The sequence below is a fragment of the Meleagris gallopavo genome, chromosome 1 (assembly GCF_000146605.3).
Source record: "Meleagris gallopavo isolate NT-WF06-2002-E0010 breed Aviagen turkey brand Nicholas breeding stock chromosome 1, Turkey_5.1, whole genome shotgun sequence".
NCBI classification, from domain to species: domain Eukaryota; kingdom Metazoa; phylum Chordata; class Aves; order Galliformes; family Phasianidae; genus Meleagris; species Meleagris gallopavo.
In genome coordinates, this window is record NC_015011.2 from 4,965,214 (window position 1) to 4,989,827 (window position 24,614).

The following is a 24,614-nucleotide window of genomic DNA, read 5'->3' on the forward strand; positions in this document are numbered from 1 at the left end:
AAAGAAAGAATTAAAAAAAAAAATAAAATTAGTCACCTCTTGATTTATGAGCTTGCTTTGCAAAGATCTGAGCTTAGTGAGGGGTGACCCTGCTCCTTTTGAAGTTTCATTTCTCTTCTGATCCATGATCCTATGACGTTAACAATGTTTTTCAAGGAGATTCTGGGCTACTAAGTCCAAGGATTGGTGATTAGGATAGAGTCACTTCTAAAACGTTAAGTGAATAATGAACCTCAAAAGGCTCAGGGATTCAGGCCTTCAAGTTTCAAGAGAAGTCTATGGGGCCCAATGGGAGTCACTCCAGGATACTAAGAGAGCTAGCTTATGCCATTGCAAGACCTTTCCCGATTATTTTTCAGTGGTTTTGGAAATGTGGAGAGTTCCTAGTCGACTCGAAGTTGGCAAATGTTGACCCTGTTTTCAAGAAGCATGATAAAGAGGACCCTGGTAATTGGCCTGTCAGTCTCATTTCAGTTCATGACAAAATTACAGAGAAGATTATTCTGGGGGTTACTGAAGACAATCTGAAGATCTGCATTCAAGGGGAAGGTCCTGTTTAATGAACTTAATCTCCTTTTATGACAAGGTTATCCACATAACTGACCAAAGGAAGCCTTGTAGTGCCCTACAGCTTCCCCATGAGGGAAGAGGAAGGGCTGGAGCAGATCTTGTCTCTCTGGTGACAGTGACAGAATCAAGTGAAAGGGATGGAGATGCATCAGGGAGGGACAAATGGGTGTCATGGGAAGGTTCTGCACCAAAAGGCGGTGGGCATGGAATAGACTCGAAGGCAGTGATCACAGCCCTAGAATACTGGAGCTCAAGGAATATTTGGATAATGCTCTCAGACAGAAGGTTTAGTTTTTTTTCTGGTCCTGTGTGGAGCCTGGAGCTGGACTCAATGATCCCCATGGTCACTTCTAGATTGGAATACTCTATGGTTTTCTGAGTTTTTGGAAATTTCAGAGCTGATCTCAGCATCTTGCCAGAACTTGGTGGGCAATTACTACTTTTTAAAATATCTTTCTATTTCTAGCTGCAAGAAGAAAGGAGCAGGCTTCTCAGCAAGTTGCTGAAAACTTGGGTTTATGTATACAAGAACTATTTTACAATTTTCTTCAAACACTTCCTATATTATTATTTTTCTGAAGAGATTTATTTCTTGCTATAGCCAAATAACAGATGGGCTTCTTTTGAAAAGTATGGAAGTTTTCTTGGAAAGTAAATATGGCTTAAAGACACGCAACAAGAAGCAAAGTTTCTGTAAGTCCTTTGATCAGTCTGATCAGTCACAGTCAAAGCTGTGTCTCTGATGATGCACAGAAATCAATTCTTCTGACTCAAGAATTCTTGAATTTCCTCATGATACAGAGAATGTTTTCATATGAGGAGAATCTCACAAATACTTTCAATATCAAAAAGTCAGTCTCTGTACTTGTTTTAATCATTTCAGGTTCTCAGAGTGGAAAGGAAGAGGCTCTCTCAAAAGGGAAATTATCTGTCCCATCTCAGATGCCTATTTTTCAAAGAGCTGAATCACTTCTTACTTGCTTCTCCTTCTGTTGAGATTAGAGGAACCTCAAAGCGATCAACTCAGACTTAGCTGCCTAACACTTGCATGTCTACACCTGCACTCCTCTTTAGCATCACGTAGTTTCACTATATTTACAAGTGTTGCATTTAGAGGACAGTGATTTTGTGCGCTTGTGTATTGTATTTTCTCATGACCTGATCATGAGGAATGAGGAAAAAGGATTAGCTAACCAGTTATACTACCAGGAACTTGGAGTACAAGGGTTATATTTATTTCTTTGAACATTTCTGAACAATTTCATACTAACTACATTTTGTTCATTCATTTTAAACAGAAAATCATGAAAGGTTGATGACTGTGCCAGAATGGGCCAAAGTAATACACCAGATTCTGGTGTAGAATAGGACTAGAACACAAATTAATCTGATTTATACAAAGTATTAGGGCTGCTCCAAAAGCTCTTTTATTATGATGGTGGCCCAGGACATCAGAAGCAGATATTGGTGGTATGGCAGTAGAGGCTGAACCTTCCCACAAATATCCCATTACAGTTTGTTGCCCTGTGATCGATGGGAGCAGAAGGGTAGTCTGACAGAATGGCATCTGACATAGAAATGCATATGAAGAAAAGGTGTGTTATTGAATTCCTCTGTGTGGAAAAAACTGACATTCACTGATGCTTGCTGAATGTTTAAGGAGATGAAACAGTGGACGTGAGCACAGTGAGGTGGTAGGTTGTGCATTTCAACAGTGGTGACAGTGACAGTGAGTCACCTCTGCTGGTACAGATTTTTGTAAGCATGGTATACAAGCTTTTGTTGTTCATTGGTGGTGAAAATTCATAGTTAATGGCAGAGAGTATGTTGAAAAATAGTGTTTTATAGGTGAGAATTTTTTCTATCAAATAGTGTTATTGTGTTCTTTGTATCTGTTTACATTTCCATGGAAATAAATAGGAGGAATTACTTTCAGAGTGACCTATGCAATAGAAAGGCTTCTAAAGGAAACCTGTCCAGTCTCATAGGCTCAGTGTACCTACCTGACATTTGTGTAGAAGTGATCTTCTTCCCTCTACAAGAAACAGTTTCAATCTGATGTGTAGCCTGGTAATGAGCTCTGCTTGGCACCTGGCTGCAAGAGTGGGTGTAACAACACAGTGGGATGGTGCACTGGGAAAATCATCATTAGAAAGGATGCTCCCCAGGTGCAGCATGATAAATATAATTTTTTTCCTGTGCCACAAGGCCAGGTGCACCACATGGCTGCTTAGCACATGGTCAGACAAGCCTCTGTAATGTGATGTGTTTTGATAGTTATGCACTTCTGTCATGTACTTTGACATGCAGGTTCTTGCACAGCAGTTGAGGAAGAAGAGAGGAAAAGGATAAGCAAACTGGACTTCTTTAGAAAGGAAGGATAAGTAGATATTTTCCACTACCTAAAGAAGGATTTTGGAAAGATGGAGCCAATCCATTGTCAGCAGTGCAGAAAAGAAAGACAAGACATAATAGTCACATTGAAAGAAGGGTAATTTCAATGTCAGGACTGAAATCTTTATCATAGAAGCAGTTAATCACTAGAATGGTTAGACTGCAAAGGCTGTGAGATCTCCATTATCTGAGACTTTCAGAAAATGGATAAGGCTCAGAGAAACTTTGGAAACAGGAGATTGAACTGGAGATCTCCTAAGGCTGCTTCCTGTTTGACTGATGAAGAGATTCTGTGATTTGGGGTTGGGAAGCATGACAGATATGATGGCATCCATGTCGTGCAACATCTTTTTCCTAGAGCTCTGACTAGGAGAATAAAAAAACGATGTCCAGAACTGTCAGTGAGAGGAAGAAAATATGGGCAGATCCAAGTGATATGAGAGAAAAGCCTCTGCAGGAATTTCCACAACTCTCACTGCAGGATTGAAAGCTGGAGCTAGTTGCTCCAGCTATGTGGCATAAAACTCTTCTTGGTTTCTGCTTGCTATACATGAGCAAACTGTGTTGAAAGATTTACAGATGTGACCTTTCAGGACTGATTTCATAGGGATATGAGGACTCGTAAGTCTTCACTGTGCCCACAGCAACACATGAACCCCTTAGCAAATTTCAACTCAGTGGATGTATTTTGAGAGTTAAACTCTCAAAGGAAGCAATTTCCTAGGCTTTTTTTTCCCCCTTGAAAACAGATATCTGAATATATGGAGGAGAACTAAGAAAATGTACCTATCTGAGGAATTCTGCAAATGAGAATCCACTTTTTCTCTGTGTATCTGTGTATCTGTCTTTCACAACCTTGTACACTCCCTTTATTATGAATATGCTCATACACAGCACATAATTGGAATAGCACTTAATGCATTTCACTTGATTCCTTTCACTGGTGGCATTCCGCATTTAAGGATTAGGACCTTAGATACATAAAAAGGAAATTGTGAACTAATGACTATGTTAAAAATTGCAGAGAAGATAAAGTGTGTTCTCTATCTATCACTTATACTAACTAGCTAAGGTGCACATATTTTCATATCTGAACCAGTGTTAGTAGAGTGCTTCCAATTCAAGATTTATCGATATTGCAAAGTGTCTGTACCAAAATTCACTTTAACATTTCGGCTTCATTTTTCTTTTGAGACCTTTGATAATTTGTAATTTCTTCATGTTAACTGGGTCAGAACCATTAGAATCAGAGGTAATACTAATGTACAGTTATAAAGACATTACTAATACTGTAACTTCAACAACTTTTTGATAAAGAGAGCTATAGCTGGTTATTTTCTGATATTGATTATATGAAATTGTAAACTCACAACTCGGAACTAAAACTCTGTAATCAAAATAATGATGCTTTTGAGAAGAAGTTTAAGAATGTGATATAACCTAAATTCTGCAACAGAAAGGTCTAAAATAATTCAGAATTTTTTTTTAGAATTAGGAGAAATGACCTCAGATGAGGTTCTGATCTCAATACTCCATCCAGCAGTCCCTACAAGGTTGAATGTAAAGTCTTTTTTTAAAGTGTCAGTAATTAATCATTTTTGCAGTTTATTGTGAGAAGTAGTCTCAGATATTTACACTTTAAAATCAAGACTAATCATCGTGAAAAATGCTCTTCAAACTCAACAATTCAGGATTCTCAGTAAACCTATCACTATTGAAATTCCATAATCAGAACTAGGCTGGAATTCAGATGAAGTGATAGTAGTCCTCGTGGATGTTAATGTCTTCAGGTCAAAAGCTCACCCTGACTTTGCTTCTTACTACTCTTTCATCTCACTTTTGCCACTAGGGATTATTAGACGTATCAGTGCATCTGTGTTCATGGAGTAGAGGAGGAGATTTCCTCTTCACAGCCATGGTGGAAAGCAGACCTAATGTCTGTAAAGGTTTTTTTTGGCAAAAAGTTTTGGGGAGATGGAAAGGGACAGTCCAAGCACAAGGGGAAGGTTAGAGCTTCAGTAAGAGCAATCTGAAAAGCTCCAAACTGCTCAAGTGTAGCTTTACCAGGAAGATAAGAGCAGCCATGGGGAGGGTGGGATGTCTGCTAGTGGACTAACATATTTCCCATGTTTTTGCTGGCATTTGGCCCTTGACAGCTTTCCTATCTTATCTGAGTCACAACAGTTCAGACTCCGACCAGAATGATTCCAGTCAGTTCTGTCCTGATTGACCAAATGTCAGTGTTTTCCTCATTTTTTGTGTGTGTTTGTTTTGGTAACCTCTATGCATGGAGGAAGTCTGGATCTGATAGCCTTACTGTTTCATTTCCTACCTGTGTTTAATGAGTGGTCATCTTTCTTCTCAAGCAGCGAATCTCCATGTTGCTTCCCTTTTGAAATGATTTTTGCCATCCTTTTGAATTCCCAGCGGAGAAATAGAATTTTATGGTAAGTCTGAATTTTGGCTATGTCTGAAATAGGCCAGAGGGAAAAAAAAAAAAAGAAACCATGGAAAATGTCAAGAAAGATAACGTTGTATAGTGCTTTTAATCCACCCTTGAATAAGGAATACATTTTGATAACAGCCATCTTTCCCTCACTCACTTTCTTTGCATTTATCTTTGTGTTAAGTAACAGAATAGAAAAATAATTGCAAATCAGATGAGATTTGTATTGTCTTCTTAGAAAAATGACGTGAAGAAGTATTTGGGAATTGTTTCATGTTAGGAGTCAAGGTTATGATGGGGTGATGTTTTGGATTCAAGTGCAATTTCAATTAAATTCCTTCACGGTTCTTAGACACTTTCTTTAATGGGCCTGGGACCATGTAAGCCCCTTATTTTTCTCTTCTAGCAATATTTTGAAACTTCAGAATAACCTGAACTTGAGATGGGAAAAAAAGAAAAAAAAAAAAGGATAACTATAATATATTTATGAGTCTAATATTCAAATTATGGGAAAACAGACTACATTTGTAGTGGATGGATCCAACTTCATTGTCACCTCAGTGTAGAGCTGTTTATTTTAGAAGGCTCATTGCTGTTTTACATTGCTATACATATGAGATGAAATTCAGGTTCTTGGTGCAGTTAGGAATATTACACTAGATAAAATATTCAACTGTGTATTAAACAAGTAGCTTCTTGTGGAGTTCACTTTATGTCCATGTAATAGAATCACTATTTTCTTATGCAGATTTTTAACACAAAATTGCTTCTAAATGTTAGACTAACATAGCATTTTGAGTGGTAAATTTGTACTTGTGGTTTCTAATAGAAATAATAAATTATATGATACTTAAAATATATTCTTAGCAAGCATTCTGGTACATGAAGAAAAACTGAGAAGCCCCGTGCAAAGAGATATTGCAATATTCTTTAACTATTTCTCCCAGTATACCTTTTCTTAAGAAATTATCATATCTCAGGCACTGTAAAGAATCAGGTAATTGATACTAGTAATCAGAAATAATCCTGAAAGAAACTAGAAAAATAAAAATGCTTTAGAGTCTACTGAGATGCTTTTGAGCTTCTCCATGTTTTTCTTCATGGATTCATTCCTGTTCCATGGATTCAGAGGGATCATTTCATTATTAAATTTGGAATTGCAATTGGTTTCCTATGAAATTCCTTTTATCACCAGCGAGAATCATATATTCACAGTAAGTTAAGAACAGGCCCTAATTCAGAATCAATCTTTCCTCAGATAAGATTTAATATCAGAAATGACAGATGTGTTTTACTTTTTTCTTAAAAAGTGTATTTCATTGGAAATTCTGTACAAAATCAATATTTCTTACAGATGCTTGACAGACTGCTGAGAAACCTTTTTTTTACATTTTTCATAATGTGATATGTCCTTTTTGGCTTGCTAGACTCTATTTCAGCAGGTAACCTTTCCATTTTGTCAGTTCTTCTCTTGGATGCCACAAACCTTGCCCTAGCAATACTTTCTCCTAGATTTGCACCTGGCCACTTAAGATTTTGTCCAGTAACTACAGAAGACTATGGAAAAGTTCCCACTTACCCAGTGGATTATGGAAGAGCTCTACAACAGATCTTACATCAAAATTCAAAGAAATTTTTTGTTAGCGCGGATGTTCCGTCTTTTCTGAGAATGCAGCAAACGGAAACCCTCCATCTAGATATTTATTTATTTTTGTCTCTCTTGTTGATTTTGCTAGTTGTTGAGTCAGTGTTTCCATTTCTACAGTTTCCCTACACTTCATTAAATTCAGTCAAATTCAGAAAACATTTTTGTAGCTGTTTTTTTTTCTTATATTCCTGCTACCAAGCATATTGTTATTATTGGCATATTAGCAAAATGCTAAAATATGAGCATAATTTATTACAGGCTTTGACCTAGGCAAGTAGGATCACCATTAATTTTTGTTGAATAATTTAATTACTTAAAATTTATAGCATTGTACTTGCTTTGTTATAGTTTTCTACACTGTTCCAATATCATCCTGATGTTTTTCTTTTTCGGTTTAAACCTTTTCAGTTCACCAGTGTGATAATTAGAGATGTTAACACGCTGCAGATGTTAAAAGAAAACTTCATCATATTCTTAAATGAGGCACAGACACTAATCTTTAAGGAATATGAGTTATATAGCGGAGAAAGGATGACTTTTTTGCTATTTAAATATCATACTGTCTGCATTAGTAGTAGTATCCAGTATCCAGTAGTATCCAGATGCTCCAGTCCCAGATAAATGTTCACTAAAGCAGAAAGCGCCAAAAGTTCAGACTTTAATAAAAAAATGCATACAAAATTTACCAAGGAAATTGGAGACAGCAACATTTAGAGAGGCAACTTTATAAGAGATCAGTTAGGAATGCAGCCCAGTTCCTCACAGTGCTGCATCAGGGCTCTGCCAGTGACTGATTACATTACCACCAAGCAAAAGAAAGATATTCACTCTATATTAGAACTCATGAAGTAAGACAACACTGGCTTGAAAGGAAACGTTAGCGAAGCTAGAATATCAGTACAAGTGTCTAGATGTCTCCGGTTTGTTTCATAAAGAACTGTAATTAAAGAAATACATATATGCATTTCTAGCTAAAATGATGTGTGCTGATTTTCTCTTTTTAAGATCTCTGTACTTTTACTGGCATCCTTTCTGATTCTGCTCTATTTATTCTAGCTGTTTTTTTTCACATTTACTTTTCCATTACTGCTCTTTAGAGAAGGAAGCTGTTAGGTTACAAATGTGAAAACATTCTGTAAATGAATCTGTAAACAAATTGCAGTTTCTTCAGAAACACCAAATGAATAATCTAGAAAGACATACACGAGAGAGTACTATTTTCATAACCTGTAGTTTTTATAAACTCGTGAATGTTTCAGTCAGCAGACAAAGATTTCATGACTAAAATTGCAACATTTTACTGAATCATCTTACTTCTCACCCCTCACCCCCCAATTAAAGTAATAAAAGCTCGTGATGATTATTGTCTTATAAAAGAACCCGTTCTTTTTTCTTCCTCAATATTACCTCGTACTTCTGATTTTCTGCAAGGATTTTTTCAACCTATCAATATGTTTTCCACAAAAGTATACAGCAAGTGGCAAAATGCATTAAAGCTATTAATTTACTAAATTCCGAAACACTAAACATGTAAGATTTTCATGTCCTTTGGCTTATGCAAAGCTTGGTCTATATCAGAATACAGTGAAGACAAGCTAATAGCACTGTGTTTACCTACTTCTATATGTCCGATTAATCACCCAAAGAGCCCAAAGGATAACCAAAGATAAACATTACTAAAAGCTACTGGTTGGCACCATTTGTTTTGGTTGAGGGGCACCAAAGGGAATGGAGATTTGCTTTTGTTATTTGTTAAAACATATACCAGAATTAATTCAACTTTTTTCAATCACCAATGATTTATGAGGCTGTATTAAATATCTTGTCATGAAGGTGAGCTATTCTCTTTTCTCATGCAGCTCTTCAGTATCAAGGGAATAAGTGGTTAAAATGGCTCTTAAGCTACAATTTTACCCATATATTTTCAGAATATTACTGGATGTGTCTAGAATATAAATATATTGGAGCTGACAGTTTTATATGTAAATTGACACATACCATTTTGTATGCATGCAAGCACATACTCCATCATGCAGAAATCTTATTTTCTATTGATTTTAAGAATATCTGTGCTGTGGGCAGCTCCACAGAACTCTGTGTTGTCTTATGTCCTCTGCTCATGTGAGAGGGGACATGTCTGTGCGTTCAAGCCTAGTGAAGACAATGGCATGTCCTGTGTGAGTAAAAGAGATTGAGTGTTGTAGCTTTAGGACCTGAAAAAACATTTCAAACTCTGCTCCACTGAGTCCAACAGCTTGCTCTTTGAAGTTGAAACCCTTCTGAAGTGAAAGAGTGTCCTGTATTTGTGAGGAATATGTGACTACTAACATGGCTCAGTCCTCTTGCTGCATGAATAGGCACTCCATACTTGATCAGTAATGGGTTTGGGGGAACCCTAGGACGTTAGTTCTGATGTTTCTATAATGAAAGTGAGACCATGAATCCAGTGAAGGGAAAAACAAAGTCACCACAAGGAAATCTTATATTCCAACCAGTATTACTTGAATTTTTCTTCCTTTTAAAAACACATGAAAGAACTTTCTTTCCAATCCCAATAGCCATGACCAGGTAAAGCATAATTTCTGTCATCAGTGGGCTAGAAACTTTGGGAAATTATTCACTAATGAGTTACAGACTGTGCAGCATCTATATATGAGTCCCTTGAAAGCTAATTATATATATATAGACATACACATATTCACAAACACTGTTTCTATATAAGTTCAATAAGTTTGGACTTATAAAAAGCACTCAGGCAGTGTTTGAAAACATCAACTGGAAGTTCCACGTTGATCCTAGCCAGAATTTAGCCACCTGTACATGCACAAGCACAGAGACCACCTATGGAGCTCACACAGTGAACTTTATAATGGCAATCACCCATACTTTTTAGTGAAATCATGATATGTGGCATTTCTTCTGGAAACAAGTGTGTTTATTCCACCTTTAATTACCTATCCCATATTCATCCAGAGAATGCGTCTGAAAACCAACATACTTTTTACAAAACCCAAATAAATGACTTCTAAGAAAAAAAAGAGACAAGAGAGTAGATCTTCCTGCATGGCTGGTCACGCTCTTTGGCCTCTCAGTTGATACTGGTGATAAATTTATTGATAAAATCAGGAGGGACTTTCACGGGGGAACTTTCCTTTTAAAGCAGCTATGTAAGACTCAAACCTCCTTACATTGCAGATCTGCTGATCCCTGTTTCTAACTGTGGTTACATGTGCTGACTCCAGTTTCAAAAATAATTTCTTAATCACTTTTGGCTCATCTTGGTTTTTCACATTGCAAAGCCAATGCAGCTGTAGAAGGATAGATCAGATTCCATTCTGCCTCACACCTCATCAACATCAATGCTAATTAAGTTCTAGATTTGGGGCCAAGCTACACCCTAGGACACAAATAGCCTCCAGACTGTGGCAAGGACTTCTGTCCTTTACTTGTGCAGTGGTTGGCATGATGTGAATCATGCCATACAGTCACAGCATGGCCCAAGTTGGAATGGACCCTAAAGATAATCTAGTTCCAACCCTCTGCCATGGGAAGGGTTGCCATCTGAGGTTCCTCCTGAAATAGGACTAGTTGCAATATAATACAAATTATGATAATTATGATAGTTCCTTCACGCGCAACAGTAGGGTTTAGGCCAGCAGGCCAACTGTGTGCACGGTGCTCTTCAGACTTGGTCCTGAATGTCTAAGCAGGAGAACAAGGTGGAGCTCATGGTGATTTCTCCTGCTCTTGCACAAACATAAGCAGAGGACACCAGGGAGTGGCTCACGTTCATGTGCCATCCTGGGAGCAGGGAATCACTGCCAGGTCTCACAGAACACTTTGTGATTGCTAATCCCCATTGCTAACAAGCTAATTTTTCCCTTCGGTGTACTCTGCTGCAATCTGCTTCTCCCACTCTGCAAAGCTTCCTTCTTCAGCAAAACAAATGAGCTTTTCCATTAAATGCATCAGACCTGTGATGCCTTTCAGGGTTTTGTTTAGCTGAAGCAGTCAAGTTCTCCTCCCAGATAAACCGGCTCTTCCTCTCTCTCTCTGCCTTTCCGTGCAGTGTTACTTGAGTCCCCAATTTGAAATGCCGTAATAGCATGGCATAACTATTTAGTTGAACACAATCACACAATTGTGTGACAAGACAAATGTAACGTAGAGCACAGGGGAAATGTGATCCTATACCTGGTGCATCCATTCTGTACCAGAACAGTTGAGAGCTATGTAGTTTTTGAAAGTCAGTCTCCTCTTGGCAATTAACTTCAATTAATGGTATACTGCACTAAGCAGAAAATAAAAACTATGCCATTAAATCCTTCGATACAGGCTGAAAGGGTTCCAGTTTGGCTCTGAACTGCTCTAAAGAGCCCATGTTCATATTACATAGTTATAACTTTACAGGCCTAAATGAAAATGAATCAACAGTCGTTTATGCTGTCCCCCATGTTTAACAAAGCTTATGCCTGGATTTTTAATCCTGATGTAGCAGGATATGTGGAAGTTATTTTGGAATGAAAATATCAAACTGTCCACAATATTCTCTGCCACTTTAAATCCAAATAAATACTATAGAGGTATTTCTTTCATTATTATATATTTCACATAAATATGTTGAAATAATGAAACCACACATATCTTTTTAAAAGTATTTCCTAACAGCTTTACACTGCAGTGAATGAATTTGATCCCAGGCCCTAAAACGTACCATTTTTTTTCCCTATATACATATATATACATATATATACATATATATGTATATGTATTTTCTTCAGCTTTCAGCCAGAATATTTAACTTTCAAAGACACACATACTTTTAGTTTGGTTCCAATTTGTTAGCTTTTAATTAGATTTTCCACTGTATCAAACAAATGTCAACATTTTCCACTGGTATGTTTATAGCAATTCTAAATAACCTCTTTAATATATTGAGCACCCAAGTGGTGCCAATGAGGCTTATATTCAGCCTGATTGTGGAGGTACACCTTGATTCTTGGAGATGTCCATTCCAGACTCTGCATCTTCCATTGCTCCTGTCTTCAGTGGCACATAAGCTGGAATAGATTCTGGGCTGCAGATTTTTCCAGTCATAGCAGTAATAAATGCCTATGGGAAGGAAAAGGGACAAGATTTGAGCCTTTCTGAGGCATCACTGAGTCACAGCAACTTGATATATCTCTTTGCAAAGAAAACTACAAGAAAAATGTGCCTGAAATTGGAGGCTGGGGGGGCACTACATCTTCTGTAAGTTATGATTTAACATCCAGAGAGTACAGGATCATGACCACAGTCCAACTCAATGATGCAGTTCCAGTTGTCACTCTGAAAAGCTTGCCTGAGACAATCCAGGGAAATTGCACCAATTTTGACTGAGCATTTTTCATGTAGGAACACAGTCCTTCAGATTCTACCAGTGACCTGTGTGAAATTTTCACAACACATTATTGTGACATTCATCTTTTTCAGTTTATTTACTAATAACCTTCAGAATCATCTCTACATTTTTTCCTTACATCACTGTGACAGAATTTGGGCTTTCCCTGCTTCTTTTTACAAATATTTACAACGGGTACAACAATTTCTCCTTATGTTTCTCCTGTCCATAATATACAACTAAATTTTTGGTAGTTCCAAGGAGAAACTAGTGCACTTATTAACTCCTTTGTGTTGCAAGCTTTACTAACATTTTCTTATTGTTATAAGATACTTGTGTAACAGCAAAATCTTATACACTCTAGTACAACAAAACTTTCATTTTATTATGGGATAGAGTTTAACAGTACTCTAATATACAGTGTTCCTTTAAAAGTAGAGACAAACTGTACTTCAGGTTCACCATCACTAATATAACTTGATTTTGTTCTAAAATATCCATGCTGTTAAGAGCTTTCTTCTGAAACACGTGATTTGCAGACCCCAAAAGAAAAGATGAGCTCAGTGCACAAGATGTCAAACTGAGATTAAACCCACTAAGGTCTACAAAGCCTGCTTCAGAAGTGATAGCTATCTTTGTCAAAATCCCAAGCAAAAACATGTACGTCAAGTGAGATTGTCGATAAAATATGAATATCAGGGTAAGACTAAGTTGTGGGTTAGTTTCAAAGAATTTTTTTTCCTCTGAGATGCAAAAATTATCTAAAATCTTACAACCCATTTCTGAACACTGCATTTATGAATTCTGATGACATGTGTAGTTTCCTCCTATGGCAACACATAACTACAAAAGACTTGTTTATTAAAAAGTATCTGTGAGTTTCTGTGGTTTACTGAGAGATTCAGGGTACTTATTTTTAATTCTAATTTGTCTGACATTCATTAGATGCATACCCACAAACCTGTAGCTTTTGGCTCTGGCCAAATCATTATGAAAGATATAAAACCTGGAGATGGGGCATTTGATTTCCACAGAGACATCATCCGCCACAGCATAATTAAAAGAGTTCTGTCTAAACAATAAGATGAGTATGAGGCATCCCTGAGTCTCATCAGCTTGATATGCTTCTCTGCAAAGAAAAGTTAGAAGAAAAATGCCTTCATAGAATCTGGGATCTACACTGCTTCCTCTCTAAGCCATGGTTTAACATTCAGAGATTACAGGACCATGACCACAGTCCAACTGCAAGGGGGGGATCAGGATTACTGTGCATTAGAGGGCTATCCTGAGTTGCAGTGCTATTGTCTCAGGGGTCCCTCATTAATTCCAGTCCGAATTTTTCTATGTTCACTGCTGTAAATATCTATCTGGAATGTGATGCAGTTTAATATGAACATTTCTTATACGTTTATTTGTTAACTATTTATTGCCAAAACAGAGTTGTAAAACACAAAATACAGGAAAAAGTACCAGTATTTGCTTCATGGATTGTGCAACTGAAGTAATGACCCATAATCTTTATTTATGAGACCAGGACATTTCTAATCTCAAAGTGTGAAAAAGCAAATCACTGACAGCTAACTGATTTTACCCTGAGAATAGCATGGGTGAAGAATTAACTCCTTAACTGCATCAAAGTGAAATTTATTTTCGACTGTTTTAATTTTTGGTACATAGATTCTGGGCAATAGAGACTCTATACTGTTATGAGATTACCGACATGTACCAAGCTGTAATATTCTAGCCTGAGGAGAAAGCCAGGTCAGTTTTGACTTTACTGTATTTGACAATATTGTATCTTCTTTGGCAAGTACAAACAGTACAGGCATCCGGATGGTCCTCACATGGCAGAGGTCACTGTGTTCTGTTATTGAGTGCAAGGAGAAATAAGAGCACTGGAATGCATTCCATGTGCTGAGAAAAGATGGAATAATAGCCCCAAGCCTTTTCTGGATATGGTTAAATATATCTCTAAGGAGTCATAATTTGGCACCAACAATTCCTGTATCAAAATAAACTCCTTCCAGCAGAACCCCCCTTTTCATCCTAACCAGAGGTTTTACAATGCAAGAGCCTCCTTCCCATGTCCCCTGCCTTTCCCTCAGTCCTTCAGTCATTCGTCAGGATACTTGGTGTCCAGGGTTTCCTGGTTACTCCAACTTGGTTTCCTCTGTCTCTGGGTAATCAGCAGCAGTAATTAATGAAATTGCGGTATGTTTGTTACTTAGGAAATATGGACACTTACATTCCCTCATGTCTAAGTCATTCTGTGATTTGGATTTTCACCACTGCTTCAGGTTCCCACTCTGGATCAATGCACAGATCTTTATCAAAACTGTTCAAAGTTGCCAAATCAGTGCAAATATCCCATTTTTGGTTCCTTGGAGAAGCTTAGATCTCATTTAGATCAATCCACTTTTGAACAGTACAGGACTTTTTGCCCAATTAAAACTCATCACAAGACTGTATAAGAAATCCAATATTTGTCTTATGTGACAGAACTTAAGGACAGTTCCAGTTCAACTGCTTTGATGATTCACCTATGAACTGTACAAGTGTTAACACATCCTATTATTACAGTGCCCCCACTCCCACCTGCTTGTTTGCTTCACCCACCTGTTGCATCTTGCCTTTTAGATTGCAAGCTGTTTGGGGTAGGTACGTTGTTTACTCTGTGTATGTTGTACAATGTCTAAGTACGACCCAGTTTAGGCTCCCAGGTTCTTCTGTAATAGAAATAAAAGTAATGAACAACAGAGATAAACAGAGTCAATAGTTAGGTACTGATTAGTTTTAGGATAGGAACATTTAAAGTGTATTTTAATTTTTAATAACGATATAATTAATGTGTGATAATGATCTTAGTTTAAAATCTGATTGGAAAGTAGACTTGTGCTTATTTTTTTTTTTTTGCAAATTAGTTAAATGAGGTCAGTACTTTAAGCTTTCTCTCCACCCTTCCCTGAAATTGAGGGTTGACCTCACCTTGGTTAACATGAGATAAAATTTCAGTGTCTGGTCCCACCAATGTCTTTTAGTGGAACATTAACATGGGTGAAAATGCCTGAGTATTTCACAGAGAGAAAGCCCATGTGTGAGAGGCCATTGATTGCTTCCTGCATCTGATGTACCTCAGTCTTCACCACATAAGTTGACTTTCAAGACAAACTCTTCTGTGGTTGCTTTTCCTGCTTATTATTAGGATTTTGTAGCCCATTCAAAGGGTGCTGTCAAAGACATATCTATTGAGATGTAAAGCAGCATGAGTTGCATTGAAGTACTTGGCCAGGATGACATAGACTCATCTGCTGCACTGGTTTCCTCTACTATGTATCTGTTTGAACAAGTGCTGCTCCCTGTATGGCAATAGGGTATTTAGCAGGCACCAGTCATCGATCAAAGCATTATCATTAATAATCAAAGTGAGACATTGGAAGAATGGGAAATAAATCACTAGTGGCAGATGAAGCATCTCAGCACAAGATGAGCTTTTCTGCATACTGAAAAGGATTTTTTTTCAATTAGCCTTTACAAAGCAAAAAAATGGTTTAATCCTAAGTTACATCATATTCCACTTCTCTGTAAAGTCAGTGGTGTATGACCACTCTATTGCTAAAGGGTATAAGCTTCAGAATGGTATAAAATGTCTTCACTCAGTGAAACGGGGTAACTATTTCTTTAAGTATTAGGAATTCTGGTTTCCACTGCTTGGGTACATGATTTGGATAAATTCAGGGAAAACTGTGACTGAGAAACCTTACTGTGATTATCATCTTTCACCTCCCTATATGGGCCCCTCAACAGGTAAGAAAAGAACAACAGTGATTAAAAAGACATAGTAATACTTTGGATTTTGTCTGATTAATAAAATGATAAAGATGACTGAAATAGAATCAATTCAAATGGAAGTCCTTCTCAATATACCAACAAGTTGAACTTACAGCACTGATTATAGCCACTTTTTGATACCCTCTATCCTGAAACAGAAAATCATCCATTCTATTCATTATGACAGGTACAACCTGAATATCATTTTGAGCTTGCTTCTACATTAGAAAAATCTGAAAGAGAGCATTTGTGCCTTTGTTTGGTTATCTTAGTTCTTTTTTTTCAACCAAAGCCTATTTTACTACTGTAATTGAGGGACATTAATTCATTCAGAATGAAACTAAATCAAAGTAAATTAAATTACATAATGTGCATTTAATCAAGAAATATCCACTATAATATTTTGAGCTTTTAAATGTATAAGCAATGACAAATCTGTTACTGTTAGAACACTGGTACAGTTTCAGGAACCATTATTTCTCCAGCTTTTATCCCAGGAGGACATGGGATCACTGCAGTCATTAAAGCATGAAGAAATGGCAGATAGCAAAGGACTTTGAAGATCTAGTAGTCCCTTATTACAGCACTAGCTGAGAAGACTTGGACAGTATGCACTTAATGCACTTGATACAGAACTCCCTTTCCACAGTAAAAGCTATTTCAGTATTCCAAGAACCTTTATTTTAATATATGCGCTTTTTTTTGTTTTTGTTTTGTTTTTTTAACAAAACAAACAAGACAAAACAAAACAAACAAACAAACAAATGTGGCTGGGACTAAAATCGAAGGCTTTATATTCTTCCCAAAACTCACTATCCCCTTGAAGATAATCCTGATCTACCTTATTTGCCAAGGTAAAGGACTTCTCTGTTTTTACTGATGCCACCATTTCTCAGATGACAGTGGTGATCTGAAACATAAGAACAGGGGAGCAACATAAAGGGTTAGATCAAAATGAATCTTTCCCAAATCCTGTTTTTAACAGTGACTGCTAGAATATATTGAGGAAACAGTAATAATTCTTCCTTTGATTATCAGTGACCTACAGCACCTTCAGCCAAAACTATCTGGACCATAATATGTAATAGTTTTGATGGATTATTCTATTAATTTGTTTAATTTGTTATTTAACTCATTTATTCCTTTGGATGTCAAAACATTCTATAGCAATAATTCCTATAGCAACATGAGAAAAAGTTGAGTTTTTCTCATGTCAAAGAAATGCACAATTCATAAGTGTGTAGATCATGATCGCTGTCAGAAGACTCTTTTCCATGGTAGAGTCCTCTTTCATGTTTTATTTCTGTAGATTTTCTAGCTTCACCTGATCACAGTATTATCTTTCTGCTACTATAGAGAACAGAATGCTCCAACCACAAAGAGAGACCTTTCTTATCACTTGTAGGCTGCAGTACATCTAGAAGCAGATAGAGAGAAGTTTAACTTGCCAGAGCAATTAACATCTAGCCTAATAAACATGGAAGCACTGGTAGCACACAGACCATATTATGTCAAGCCTTCAGGCTCCTGTCCTATGACAGAAATGCTGAAATGATTTTTACAGTTTCCTGGATTACAAATAACAGTGTGTCTCTGAACATCATTAAAAAAGGGGTGGCCAGCAGGGAGAGGGAAGTAATTGTCCCGCCTTTAAATGGCACTTGTGAGGCCCCATCTGCAGTACTGTGTCCAGTACTGCGGCCCCCAGTCCAGGAAGGACGTGAAGCTCTTACAGTGGGTCCAGAGGAGGGCCACTAAGATGATCAGAGGGCTGGAGCACCTCTCCTATGAGGAAAGGTTGAGGGAACTGGGATTGTTTAAGTTGGAGAAGAGAAGGCTCCGGGGAGACCTCACTGTGGCCTTCCAAAACTTGCATGGAGCATATAAACAGGAAGGGCAATGGCTGTTTACGAGGGTGGATAGTGATAGGACAAGGGGGAATGGTATTAAACTGAGACAGAGGAGATATGTTAGATATATATATCTATATATATAGATATAGATATGTTGTTAGATATTAGGAGGAAGTTCTTCACACAGAGGGTAGTGACACAGTGGAACAGGTTGCCCAAGGAGGTTGTGGATGTCCCATCCTTGCAAGCATTCAAGGCCAGGCTGGATGTGGCTCTGGGAAGCCTGGTCTGGTGGTTGGTGACCCTGTACAAAGTAGGGAGGTTGAAACTAGATGATCATTCTAGTCTTTTTCAACCCAGGACATTCTATGATTCTGTGATTCTATGATCTCCTCCAAACTCCAGAGAAGAAACTGAAGGAATCTTCAGGAGGATTCTTTGGGATTGCATTTTGCAAGACATGGGGCAAGACTTTAGAGATGACAGTTAAAAACTGACTTTCCAGCAGAAATTCAACTAAGTCTGACCAAGTGAAAATATCTTTCAGTATCTATCTCTATAGTGTAAAATACAGGCAACTTCTTCAGGAGCCTACCTTTCCCCCTTATAATAGACCCCTGTTAATAAATTGCCACCAGAAGTTAGCAAAGATCTTGGTTTCAATTAGAAAACATGATTTGCATTAGACAGAGCTAAATGGCTGCAGATATTAAGTGTATAAGTACTTTTCAAATGTGTGCAGTAATCCACTTTAATGGTGACATTCAGTAATAACAGTAACTAGTAACTGACCCAGGCAGATCTTATTTTGCAGTGCAGTGGTGTTCAATTGTTTGAAAGCACTAAGTTAGGTTTCAGTGATGCAGAATTTGGGGTTTATGAAGACACTCAAAATTGAGGCACATTGTTTGATGGGGTTAAGATTGCCTTTGAGGTTGCTGAGACTGGGAAAACTGCTTATTGAAATACAAAATGACTTTAAGTCGATAGGGAACATCCTGCTGAAAAAGAAAACCAAAGACTAGGGGTAAGGGAAATGTACTGTCATTTTCCGTTAAGAAGCTCATTTTTTGCCTCCTTTTAGAACCACTAAAAATTACTTCAGGCACAATTTAATAATCTACAGCAGTATCCCAGGAGTTCAGATAGCAAATGATATTATGGCAAAAATGTCTTAAATAAAATAAACCTCAGTAAATATAGAAATGTTGCTTTTCCATCAGATCGCTGAATAATTCAAGAACTGTAACATCCAATTTTTAATTTGACTTAAATGGGGATATTCTTCCTCCTAAATGACAAGTGTAGTTTAGCATTGGCATACGCAGTAGAGTAGAATTGGGTTAAGATTAGGTGTTATGTAAGAGATTGTGTAATATAACTCTTTCACATGTGATTGTGCAATTCTCAGTATTAATTGTAAGCAATTAACTATGTTCTTTGGATTCTGCTGTTCTCATCCTACCTTCCCATTTCTGTGAGCCGCATTCCAAAATCTCCGTATGGGAGAGAGGTAGGGCACACAAGTGGCAGTGGTAGAGTGAACTCCTGTCATTTTTTTGCAGCTGAGAGAACCACAGTCCCCCCAGAGCACCTTTATGCTGTTGCCCAGTGTATGCGAGTTGAGTGATTCTGCCTTACCATCCCTCTGTAACTTCCATATCCAATCTTCTTGGAATCTGCTGTCCTATGTGCAGACTGTCTCTCAAAACAGTCTTGTCCTGGTGCAAGGGTTGTCTCATATGAGCCACATCTGACTCAAGCCACAGCTTGGACATTCTCGCCCACCACCTCATGAACACCATGAATTGGGGAGATGGAGGAGTTACTTCAGGCAGCCCTATTGGCTAAATATATGTCAGTGACACGGGATGATTCCAAAAGAGATAGAACACACTTAGATCACAGAATCACAGAATCACAGAATGGCCAGGGTTGGAAGGGACCTCAAGGATCAGGAATCTCCAACCCCCCTGCCACACGCAGGACCACCAACCTCCACATTTAGTACTAGACCAGCTGCCCAGGGCCCCATCCAGTCTGGCCTTGAACACCTCCAGGGATGGGGCATCCACAACCTCTCTGGGCAGCCTGTTCCAGCACCTCTCCACTCTCTCTGTAAAAAATTTCCCCTGACATCCAAATTTCCCTCTGAAATCCAAATTTCCCCCGACATCCAAGATGATTTGAAACCTTCTTTACACTCTTTTTGCCTTCAACTTTTAGCACAGTTACTCTAGAAATGATCTTTTAAACATTAAAATAGATGTTATAGCACCCTTACTGGTTTAGAAATTTGAAAATTTGCAGGTCAGCACACATTTAGTTTTTAGCACTCCTGCTGAAGGTCGTAAGAGAGATAACTGAGGATAAAAGCTAGGAAGTGTGGAAGGAGAGTTACATTGGCATTACAATTGACAAAACTTCATTTTCGGGTATTTTAAAGGTGGTCAGGATATGGATATAGGGGAAACTATTCCATGGAGGATTTCATGGTTTGTCACTCAGAATGGATGAGATTCACCTGACCAAGTACGTATGCTGCTGATGAATGCCTGTGTCTGTGCAAGTCATTCCAATTTTTCTTTACAGTCATGGAAAATCTAGCTGATATGTCCCATGAAATCCAGAGCACTTTTCATCATGTTCTCAAATATTCTTATCCATCAGATCAGATGAATCATCTAGAAGTATCTGCTTTTTCTCCCCTAAGTATTTGGGCAGCTGAAGAAGAAGAAAAGTTATGTTGCATTTATTAAAAAAAATGCACATGCATGCCTGAAATTTGTTAAACTTAATCACATTCTAGTTTTTTTGTTACTCAGTATCTCATGAAAAAGGAGGTAACTTTACTGCCTTATCCCGCTGTAAGGTTACCACTTGCAAAGTACTAGTTTTTTTTATTTCATACAAAAATTCAGTTTATAACATGGTCTGTATACTTTACAAATAAAATATCAAGAAAAATCATGTGCTACTTAGGCAAACAAAACCTTTCTAAGCTTATTGACACAAACTTTCCTCCCAGATGATGTTATCTCTTCAAATTGTATCAGATCATATCTTACCAGGAGAGCAGGCTGGTTTGGTGTAGAACTGAGTCTGACAACACAACAGTTTTACTGCACTCAGCTCAAAGAATTTTAATAGAGATTCTACTGTTATGACATCACTGTGCATTTACAGCTAGATGCACATTCATGATTTAATTCTTTAGAGAAATCATGAACCTTATTGTTATGTTTGCTTAACAGAAAAAGATTTTCAGTTTAGAAGGAGAGAAGAAAATAAAGAAAAAAGAGGTGAAATTTATTAACTTGAAACCCATGAAGATAAAATTGCTGTTATAGATACAAAAAATGTCAAAAAAACACATTGAAATCTTTCTGTTCTATGTTACACCACAATGCAAGTCCTACAAATCTTTTCTCTACAAATATGTTCACGTGCTCTTATAGTATCCTCCAAGATATTCAAAACATGCTGTGAGCATCGTAGTGAGAAAAAAAAAAAAGAAAAAAAATGAAAAGAAAAAGAAAAAGACAAGAAAAGAAGAAAAGAAAAAGAAATCTGATTTGGAATATCATAGTGTTCTGATTTGTGTCACTTTCAGAACATCGATAAGAACACATTCTCAGGAGATCAGTGCACTGAATTTTGGGCAAAACTCAAGAAAAAAATCAGTTTTTATATATGGCACTCGGGTTATCAATGTAGAGAGATATTGATGTGCACTGTAGCTTCAGGAACATAAAGCATGCCAAAGAACTATTACACTTGAAATGTAAATCTATTGGATATCTCTTTGCATCAAGAACATTAATTAATGGTGTGATGAAAATGACATTTTCAGCTTACGATGCAAGCTGGGAGAAACTGTTAGTGATCCTTCTGGCTTAATAATCATATTTATTTCAAGGAAGGAAAATGAATTTAGTTATTAAATTGAAGAATTTTCTTGATTTTTATGATTCTGAGCTGTAGGTGGAACTTACTGTATTTAATTTCAACAATTATAGTCTGAATGCCTCTTCCAGTAGTAGAATTTTGTTTTATTGTATTTTAGAATTTTATGCAAATTCAAATTCAGGTTGCTGCAGAGAGACACTGCAGGTTTTCTGAGCTATACAGTATAGAAATAACCACACAGTTGTACCTATATCTAGTTACATCCAACTCTAATATTGAAACTTACAGGCATATGAGACAGGATGGACCTGATTCTGTTGTTTTACTTAAAGTCCTTCTTCTATAATGCTATTTCCTTCATCTTGTAAATTCAGTGTCAGTAAATCCCCTGTTTGCTACTGCAGATCATGATGATTAGAAATGTAAAGATTTTATTGATCTCAGTATGTGTGAAAACTGCGGGTTCTTTTAATGCAATGTGACCAGAAGATATTTTCCACTAGAAATGGAGAGCAAGAGAACTTAAATCTTACTGTAATAAGTCCTCACAGCTTATTCAGCAACATCAAATGTAATATACAATAATTAAAAAATCCAGGGTCATTTTTTTTTAGCTGGCAAAACCTGGTCTTCATAACTTTTTTAGAACAGCACCTTTAATGAACACTCAAGGCTGCAACCTAATTTCATAATGTACTGGCGTGTCTCATTGAAGAGAAATCCCACTGATGCCTGGCTGATCTTTGAAAGCTAGAGATAAGGAATTCCGTGTCAATGTCAATAATTGTACAATGAAATAAACTGTTTGCATGCACTGTTAGTATTTGTATCTGTAGGGAGAGCTGCTTAGGAATTTTCTCTGTTGGAAGATTTACTGTGAAAGAAATGCCAAATCATTGCACCTGCTTTCCCTTTCCCTTTCCCTTTGCCTTTCCCTTTCCCTTTCCCTTTCCCTTTCCCTTCCCTTTCCCTTTCCCTTCCTTTCTCCCTTCTCCCTTCCCCCTTCATCTCTCCCTTTCCCCTTTCCTTTCCCTTTCCTTCCCTTCTCTTCAGACAGGAGCTTTTTGTCTGAAGAATTGTTACAGTATAAGGGAAGATGAGACAGAGCAAGGAAGATATCAATCTCCGATCACAATAACAAACAGGGATGAAGTGAAAAATCCTGTTTAAGTACATGCTCTAAATCACAAAGATTTTTTTTAAACTGGCATAGACATTCTAAACATAAATCTTTTAATGACTGTTTAGAAAAGAAGCAGAAATTAAAGACTTTCATTGTGGAATAAAATACGCACAAAAAGTTATCTGCATTTTTCATATGACATTAGGTCTTTCTATAAGTACACATAGAGGAGAGAGAGAAAATATACAGGTAAAGGAATCCTGCAGGATATACATAATGAAGGAAGGGACATTTTGTCAAAAAGCCTTATTATTTCATTGATTTTGTTTCTGTATTTTAGAAAAAAAAATGACAAAAAATAAAAAATAAAAATAATTGCCGGGGTGTTGTAGATACCTTACAAATCTGGCAGGTTTTTTAACAGCCTCACTTTTCTTCCTGCTATCTGGGTATTTCCCTTCCAGCTATGCAGGTCACAACACTTGGCAATGCTATGTCAGCACAGCGATGTTTTTGTGCTATTAAACATCTTGATTGGACACACAGTCTTGTAAAATCAGCAGATACTGCTTAAAGACTCCGCTCTATTTTCTGGAAAATCCTAAAAATTATCTAAATCTATTATTTTATTTCCTTAAACATCCTTGCAAGGATATTCCTGGAAATGATGGCTATTACTGCTGTTGTTCTTTAAAACCACAACTGCTTTAAATCTTTTCAAAACGTTTCTGTTTTCTGTATTGTACTGTAGGAAATTATTTGTCTTTTTTCCTATGTTTGAGAAGTTTCGTATTCACATGAGTCTATACGTTGTTTTCTTATGACAGGTTAAGTAAATATTCCCATTTTTCCAGGAAGTACAAGTAATATCTTATTCAAATATCTTCAGTTTTTGTTGGTGATGGCTTTTAAAACTTGTGAAGATTTAAAAATCCTTATATGCATAAATATTTTTGAAGACTAACATTCAAAATATTTGATCTCTGAAAAAGTAACTAACTAATATTCTTGAAACTATACAGCGAAGTTTTTCCATGGAATAAAGTTGGAAATTTGAGGAAAGTTTCATTTATTAATAAAGAGCCAAATTATTAACATTTAACAAAGCTTGGTAATTATTTCAGTGTAGAAATGATAGCCTTTAATGAATTATCTCATCAATATTTTAATATTAGAAATATTATCTTAAACTATTCGAATTTATTCTTATTTTATTTAAAAGTAGTGTAACTGCTGTTTCACCTGAGTTAATTTTGCTTCAAAGTTATGAAAATATTAGAAGGATCAGGGATATGGATGCTGATATATATTCTGAAATTGGAGTTTCATAGTGCAGGCACAGAAGACTATAATGTTTGCAGTGCGTTTCTTGAAAACAAGCACAGTTTGCCTTGAAAAGGAAGAAAGAGAGAAAGAGAGAAAGAGGGAAAGAGAGAAAGAGAGAAAGAGAGAAAGAAAGAAAA

General features: G+C 37.0%; 1 long non-coding RNA gene across 1 annotated transcript; it reads right to left on the reverse strand.

Annotated features, from left to right (window-relative positions):
- Positions 1-11,900: 11,900 nt before the first annotated feature.
- Positions 11,901-21,252, reverse strand: LOC109365529. The gene is made up of 4 exons (XR_002111215.1): positions 21,188-21,252; positions 17,108-17,176; positions 15,055-15,164; positions 11,901-12,170 (listed from the first exon to the last, which is right to left on the reverse strand). It is a non-coding gene; the product is annotated as an uncharacterized LOC109365529 (long non-coding RNA).
- Between the last annotated feature and the right edge of the window lie 3,362 nt (positions 21,253-24,614).